The following is a 7,258-nucleotide window of genomic DNA, read 5'->3' as shown; positions in this document are numbered from 1 at the left end:
CCCCCCCCGCTCCGCCACTGCACCAGAGTAAAAGGGTACGGATGGGCTATGCATAAATGTGTGGTGCACGTAGGCATTTATAGATGTATGACTGACAAGGGAGTGTTTTGGGTGTGACCCAGCTCTAAAACTTCAGATAACTTATCTCCAGGTGACTTGTCATGCACAGCCAATCAGGTTCCCTATAAATAAATAAATAAATAAATACATAAATAAATAAATAGATTTATCTTTTTTTTGCAAACATTTTTGTAATTTATGTGAACTCTGTTTCACTTGGCCAGAATGAAATTACAAGAGAAAGAAAAAGACTGATTTAAATAATTAATAATTTAAATAATTAAAAGTGTTTTGTTTCCTTCAAAGCACGAGACAGGACAATCATGAAATAAGTTTCACTACTTAAGAAATCAGCTATGGTTACACATCTCTGTTTCTATTTCTTTATGCATACAGTACAACAAACCTTGAATGAACGTTGGAAAACTAATACTACCTCAGAGCAATAACCACAGTCACTAACCATATAAATTGAAGTATGTGCTTCATGGAAGGACACACCTTTGGCTGGACTTTGCTGCTCAAATGGCTATTGTCATGTTGATGTCCTTGAATTTAATGTGATTCTGATTAACCCTCTCAGGCTCAAATTAAACTTTTTGTTGCTAATGCACAACCAAGTCCTGCAGTGGTACTTCTGAATAAAAAAAACTCATAAAATATGTATGTGGGGTAATCAGGTTGTTAGTTTTTAACTGTTGCAAATCGGCAACACCTGCCTCGAGAGGGTTAATATAACTTCTTCAATTTTACTTTTACTCTTTTTACATACAATGTATGAATAAATTAAAGTAATATACACATTTATTTAATGAACATTAAATGAATCTGCTCTTTTTTATGTATCAAGAAAACAGGGATACGCAGTGGTAGGGGAGTTACATGTGAGAAGCTGCTTGCCTGGCCTTTTCAAAACAAGCACACGGTTTTGAATAGACCTGCCACAGAAAGCACGCAGTAAGCAAATGTCCTGATTGTGCAGTGCTGTGGTGAGCTGCAAACCAAATATACAGAAATGTCCCTTTTACTAACCCATATACAAGTCCAACCCATGTGAAATGGTTTGCAAATTGCATAAACACAGAAAAAATATTGAATGTTTAAAATGAGAAAAAACCACCAGTCAAATTTTTTTTTTGAATTTGATGGGGAAGGGTGTGAAATATCGGCAGACCAGTTCAGCACAATACTATGAAGCCATGCTGCTGTACTAGATCCTTATTTGTTGAAATATACAATGTTTTTCCTGAGAGAAGTCATCTGAATTGAAGCATAGGTTGCTCTAAAACCTGTATATACCTATCAGCATTAGTGCTGCCTTTCCAGATATGCAAAGTGGAAATCATAGGCACTAATGTACCATTACAGATACAGACTTTAAGTCTTGGGAGCCGCCTCCCTTGCACTCAGCACTATATGGCATTTTTATATTGCACTGAACTAACTGACTAAGAGGTTGTGCAATATTTATTTTTCAGTTTCCAAGATACAGAGGAACAATATGAGGGAGGTCTGGAATGGTGTGAAAACCATCACAGGCCACAACACCAAGAAAAGCACAGTGGGGGGGACTGTGGAGAAGGCAAACGAACTCAACAACTTCTTCAACAGGTTTGACCAGCCCACAACCCCCCCACCCTCACCCTCACCTTCACTACAGAGTCCAATCCCCACTCTCCTACCTCCCTCGCTTCCCCCCCTTCCTGACACCATGACACCCCCCTCCTCCAATCCCTCTCTCAGCAGCAAGACATCTCCCCCCCTCCCTCCTCCAAACATCTCCCAGTGTCACAGTGGATCAGGTCAGGAGGCAACTGAGGAAGCTTCGCCCCAGAAAGGCAGCAGGCCCAGACAAGGTGTGTCCTAGGATGCTAAAGGCGTGTGCTGCTGAACTTGGGGAGCCGCTACAACGAGTCTTCAACCTCAGTCTGCGACTGGGGAGAGTGCCCGCCCTATGGAAGACATCCTGCATCGTCCCGGTCCCCAAAAAGGAACCGGCCCAATGAGCTGAATGACTTCCGACCGGTGGCACTGACGTCACATCTTATGAAGACTCTAGAGCGGCTCTTCCTCAACCTCCTCCGACCACAGGTACAACATGCCCAGGACCCACTACAGTTTGCATACAAGGCGGGTGTCGGAGTGGAGGATGCCATCCTGTACCTCCTACACAGAGCCCACTCACACCTGGATGGGGGAAAAGGCACGGTCAGGATCCTGTTTCTTGACTTTTCCAGTGCCTTTAATACCATCCGGCCCTGTATGCTTCAGGAAAAACTGAACAGGATGGAGGTGGACCCCTGCCTGGTGGCTTGGATCTCCGACTACCTCACCGACAGACCACAGTACGTCAGGCTGAAGGACATCACGTCTGACACAGTGGTCAGCAGCACAGGAGCACCACAGGGAACTGTGCTGTCCCCTCTTCTCTTCACCCTGTACACCTCTGACTTCTGCTACAACTCTGAATTATGCCACATTCAGAAGTTTGCAGATGACACGGCCATCATGGGGTGTATCTGGGATGATCAGGAAGAGGAGTACAGAAGTCTGGTGAGGAACTTTGTCGCATGGAGTCACACAAACCACCTGCAACTCAACACCTCAAAGACTAAGGAACTGGTTGTGGACTTCGGGAGGTCCAGAGAAGGTCCACTGCCGGTTCAGATAGAGGGGGAGGAGGTGGAGGTGGTCAACAAGTACAAGTACCTCGGGCTGTGGGTGGACAATAAACTGGACTGGTCATGCAACACAGAGCACCTGTATAAAAAAGCACAAAGCCGACTGTACTTCCTCAGGAGGCTGAGGTCTTTTAACATCTGCAGGAAGCTCCTGAGGATGTTTTACCAGTCGGTGGTTGCTGGAGTACTTTTCTATGCTGTGGTGTGCTGGGGGAGCAGCACAGCAAAGAAGGACTCATCCAGGCTGGAGAAACTGATCAGGAAGGCTAGCTCTGTGGTCGGCATGAAGCTGGACACTCTGGTGACAGTGGCAGAGAAAAGGACATTAAAGAAACTGATGGACATTATGGACAATGCCAGGCATCCTCTGCACACGGCCATTAACAACCAGAAGAGTCTGTTCAGTGACAGGTTGCTTCTCCCCAAGACAAGAACTAACAGACTTAAAAACTCCTTTGTCCCACACGCCATCAAACTGTTTAACTCCTCTCTGGAGGGGAGAGGGAGGGGAGACAGGAGGACAAAGGAGGGGGGAACAACTAAGCTGTAGTGCCTCTTCACCTCACTGTACAATACCTTGTGCAATACTTTTTGTAAATAGTCAACAGTGCAATAGACCTCAATACTTGAAATGTGCAATTCACTTGTATTTTTATTTTTTATTCCTATTTATTCTATTTATCCCCTTCGTATATTTATTATGTCTCTGTATTTATATATAGTGTGTGTGTGTGTGTGTGTGTGTGTGTGTGTGTGTGTGTGTGTGTGTGTGTGTGTAGTGTGTGTGTGTGTGATGAGGTGTGTGTATGTGTGTGTGTGTGTGTGTGTATATACTAATTATATATATATATATATTATAATATATATTATATTAAATAATCTGTAACTCTGTAACTTCTGTCGGTGCTGTGCTTTTTTTGGAAATCGAATTTCCCAGAGGAACCCACCCGAGGGATTAATAAAGTTCTATCTTATCTTATCTTATGGGGAAGACAGGTCAGAGAGGTATAACAATGGAAAATGCACCACATGAGGAAAGATAAGGAGAAAAAAATAACTCCCCCCAGACTGAGCTCCAACAGGGAGATCAGTTTGAGAACAGAAAAAAACACCTCTGCACATAGCACATGAAAAAACTCTTAATACACCAAAGAAACACATGACAAGCAACAGGGGTGGGTAAAGGGTGAGAGACAGCCGATTTAGACAGTACATCCGGGCCTGCAGCCTGTGCGCTGGTCTCCTTGATCCACCGTCAGCATCGGAAGGGAATAAGTCGAAGGCGTTTGGAAAGGGAGGGGGGATGAGTGTGTGCATATCAGTGTATATGTATGTGTGTGCGTGTCCAGAGTTCAGCTGAGACAGTGTCCTTCGCCCTGCTAGGCTAAGTAAACAGTCTTCCAGCCAACCCAGGTGGCCTTGCATGGAATGGGAAGGAACAGACTAAACACAGTCGTTATCAGGGTGTTTTTGTTCGGCTCCAGCCTTGAGACCGCAGCTGGCGCCGAAAGGGGTATCCGCATGAAGTGATGGTGTTTTTACTTTAGTGCGAACAGCTCATATGAATTTCAAAGCAGTTCTACAGTCCAACACTGGTCTCTCAATCTCCCGTTGGAGAGCCGCGAGCTTCGCCATACTTGCGTTCTGTGATGTTGTCATTTCTTGTGCTCAAGGAGCCGATTCTGAGAACTCACGGCAGTGTGCCTCCCCGAGATGTCATCCAATTTGCGCCCAGAGATGTTATTCCAGAGCTAGCCCTTCCGAGATGTACTGTATCCAGTCTGCAGTCAGAGATCTTATTCTGAGTATTCACAGCAGCCGTAGCCTTTCCAAGATCTTATCCGTGCTGCACTCATTGAGCCCATTTTGAGAAACTCACGCCTCTCCCATCAATAAAAGCAAACCATTACAACCACTAAAACATCTTTGAGCTTTGTTTGTGTGTGGCTCTCTTCCCTTTAGCTTCTCTTAGTGTTCTGTGAGTGTAACACTAAAAAGCCATAATCTGTGCCAGAAGGAAAGATAAATGTAATATATTTATTGTTGCTCTACTTCTTTCTACTCTTGTCAAATATACAGTACATATGGTAGTCAGGATGATATAAAAAAAATTTCCTAATGAAAATTGCAAACAAACAAGAAGCTGACCTGGTGCGGATTCGTTTTTAAACAAACAAAGTTTTGAATGATCCTGCAATGCTAAGAAAACTTAACCTAGACTAAGCAAATGCCTTGACCATAGATCATTCAAATTGCGGTGAGTTGCAAACCAAATATATCTGAATGTCTGAGACGTCTCTTTTACTCACACATGCAGACATACATGTGTTTTCAAGCGTGACAAAGTGCCCTGCTAACATTCATCTCTAGCAATTTGCTCACTTTGCCACGGTTCATAGACGTGATGTTTTGGCTCAGTGCACAATCAAAAAACACAACTCCAAGCTATGGACTATTTATTATACAAAGTTAATGGAGAAGGGGAAAGAGATACACTGGTACAATTTTGTCATAGTGAGGAAACAAAGCCAAGAGGTAAGACTACACTCAGAGAAATACATTATACATTATGTATTTATAAATGGAGATTTTTAAAAAAAAACAACAACATTTTATTCAGGGTGTTGAATTGCAGATCATGGAGGGAAGATTAATGAAACTGCTCATCTTTGGTTTGTACTCTTTTCTTATATTTCTGGTTGAGAAATAGTACATATGTACAGTATATATGTTTTGGTTTGCTTATGTTTTATTGTAGGTTCTACCTTACAATATAAAGTGCCCTTAGGTGACTGATCTTGTGATTTGGTGCTTTATAAATAAAATTGAACTGAATTGTTTGGGATGAATGTTGATTTCCTTTGTTTTTACAGGAGTTTTTCTTTTTTCTTTCTTCAATGTGCAGATAACACAGCTGACAGGTAAGAAAATATGAATTTATATCTCTCTAGTATAACTGACTGTCAGAAATAAGAACATGGTGATAGCAGCAGGGGTGTACTGCAATAACTAATAATAACAATAATAATGATGACAGCAACTAAATAACTCAACACTAAATCATCCATGTGCCTAAAAGATGTCTTTAATGGAAATTACTGTGACCATTTTTCATGTTTTATCATACAACCTATTTTTTTTTATATAAATATAGTTTTATACTTATATTTTTTTCTAATTTTCTCTTTAAATCTGTCATCCTGTTTTTCAGACTCTTCATGGCCAAACTTCTTTAATATAGCTACAACTACAACAGATACTACTATTGCTACTCCTGTTGCTACAACTACAACTACAGCTGACACTACCATTGCTACTCCTGTTGCTACAACTACAACTACAACAGATACCACCATTGCTACTCCTATTGCTACAACTACAACTACAAAAGATAACACCATTGCTACTCCTATTGCTACAACTACAACTACAACAGATAACACCATTGCTACTCCTATTGCTACAACTACAACAGATACCACCATTGCTACTCCTGTTGCTACAACTACAACAGATACTACCATTGCTACTCCTGTTGCTACAACTACAACTACAACAGATACTACCATTGCTACTCCTGTTGCTACAACTACAACTCCAACAGATACTACCATTGCTACTCCTGTTGCTACAACTACAACTCCAACAGATACTACCATTGCTACTCCTGTTGCTACAACTACAACTCAACAGATACTACCATTGCTACTCCTGTTGCTACAACTACAACTCAACAATACTACCATTGCTACTCCTGTTGCTACAACTACAACTCAACATATACACCATTGCTACTCCTGTTGCTACAACTACAACTCAACATATACTACCATTGCTACTCCTGTTGCTACAACTACAACTCCAACATATACTACCATTGCTACTCCTGTTGCTACAACTACAACTCCAACAGATACTACCATTGCTACTCCTGTTGCTACAACTACAACTCCAACAGATACTACCATTGCTACTCCTGTTGCTACAACTACAACTACACAGATACACCATTGCTACTCCTGTTGCTACAACTACAACTCCAACAGATACTACCATTGCTACTCCTGTTGCTACAACTACAACTACAACAGATACTACCATTGCTACTCCTGTTGCTACAACTACAACTCCAACAGATACTACCATTGCTACTCCTGTTGCTACAACTACAACTACAACAGATACTACCATTGCTACTCCTGTTGCTACAACTACAACTCCAACAGATACTACCATTGCTACTCCTGTTGCTACAACTACAACTCCAACAGATACTACCATTGCTACTCCTGTTGCTACAACTACAACTACAAGATACTACCATTGCTACTCCTGTTGCTACAACTACAACTCCAACAGATACTACCATTGCTACTCCTGTTGCTACAACTACAACTCCAACAGATACTACCATTGCTACTCCTGTTGCTACAACTACAACTCCAACAGATACTACCATTGCTACTCCTGTTGCTACAACTAAACAACAGATACTACCATTCTACTCCTGTTGCTTA

Source organism: Haplochromis burtoni, unplaced genomic scaffold (assembly GCF_018398535.1).
Source record: "Haplochromis burtoni strain Fernald_Lab_line unplaced genomic scaffold, NCSU_Asbu1 Contig_1132, whole genome shotgun sequence".
NCBI lineage: Eukaryota > Metazoa > Chordata > Actinopteri > Cichliformes > Cichlidae > Haplochromis > Haplochromis burtoni.
This window is presented reverse-complemented; position numbering follows the sequence as displayed.